Source organism: Mus caroli, unplaced genomic scaffold (genome assembly GCF_900094665.2).
Source record: "Mus caroli unplaced genomic scaffold, CAROLI_EIJ_v1.1 scaffold_23666_1, whole genome shotgun sequence".
Taxonomy (NCBI): domain Eukaryota; kingdom Metazoa; phylum Chordata; class Mammalia; order Rodentia; family Muridae; genus Mus; species Mus caroli.
Genome location: NW_018391077.1, coordinates 5,354 through 6,650, shown reverse-complemented (window position 1 = coordinate 6,650; position 1,297 = coordinate 5,354). Strand labels below are relative to the sequence as shown.

Here is a 1,297-nt window from a genome sequence, read left to right as displayed (position 1 = left end):
CTGTGCCTTCTCATGAGTTTTATCTCATCATGATGGAAACTTCAGAAAGAAGTAGTAGGGCGGGGGTAGACCAGCGTTGGTCTTACCCAAGAAACCTGGGCTACATGTTACCCACAGTTGACTGTTTCAACAATTAATGCCTTACTAAACCAAGAGAAACCATGTTGCCAACACTTAAAAGTGAATGAAAACATAGATAGTCCAGCCCACCTTTTCCAAATCTTACCATGTGACCTCAGATTCCCCTTCCCAGTGCTTCCCTCATTCATTACAACTTTCAGACCCTGGGTTTGGAGGCCCACCCATGTGAGAAAAAACCGCAAAGCAGGCATGGTACCCTTGGAAATCGAGTATGATTTGGGGCACAAAAGCGGTGCTCAAAAACAGCTAGCTGAAGAAATGAAACAAAATGGGGCTCCAAGGATCTAGATGTTCCTATTGAAAGAATACTTAGGAACCTAAAACACCAGCCTATCATTTTAAGATAGGAGTGTGGGGCTCTTGGAGGTCAAGGGGCAGGAGTCCAGGCACCCCGGAGTCACAAAAGATGGTTCCCTAACCTGGTGGGAAAGCATTGGTGTTGGTTGAGGGACCATAGAAGCCAACTTACCTGGATTATCATGGTTCTCCATCCACTGGTCCTCAGACTCCAGTGGCCCTGGGATCAAGCTTCTTCGTGAAGCTCCACTTCTGTGTCTGTCTTCTGCTGCAGGGCCTTCACAAAGCACTCTTTTTCTTGCCTGCCTCATGGATGCTGGCAGGGATCACAGGAGAGACTCAGACCCCGGTTTCAGGAGGTCAGGAGACCAGGCCAGATGTAACCTTCGTGGCCACATCCAATCCAGCCACATGCTCTTGTTCCCCTCCCAGTTGGTCACTGCTAGCTTTCCTTTCTAGGCTGAGGAGTTCCTGGACCCCTGACAGCAACCCCTTCCAGCTCTATGGTATGGAGAGGTGAATCAGGATGTCACTTCCGGAATTATCTAGGAACCAGGTCCTCCGATCTTCTCTATGGCAGCTATCTCACAGCAGAGCTCCTCAGGCCCAATACACTCCTAGGACAGAAGGACAGTCTCCAGTTTTATTGTTTTCTAATTAAAGTCTTTAGTAATAAAAAGTTAAACATGTAAGCATTTTAAAAATAAAACAGACTCCTTTGCCTTCATTGCACTAAGATAAACCCCTGGAATCTAATGAGTGTCTTACTGGCTTCACCAAGTGGATTCATGGAATCCTACAGTGCATCCCTTTGCTGACATTGTTTTGCTGAGTGTATCATAGACATGACTTTGCTTCT

The 1,297-nt window shown here is 46.7% G+C and overlaps 1 long non-coding RNA gene across 1 annotated transcript in view; it reads right to left on the bottom strand.

The window, feature by feature from the left end:
- Positions 1–615: 615 nt before the first annotated feature.
- The window catches only part of LOC115030353, a 4,980-nt gene continuing 4,298 nt past the window's right edge, over positions 616–1,297 (bottom strand). The window contains exon 3 of the long non-coding RNA XR_003835931.1: positions 616–1,055. This is a non-coding gene — a long non-coding RNA (uncharacterized LOC115030353). The remainder of the gene's footprint in view (positions 1,056–1,297) is intronic.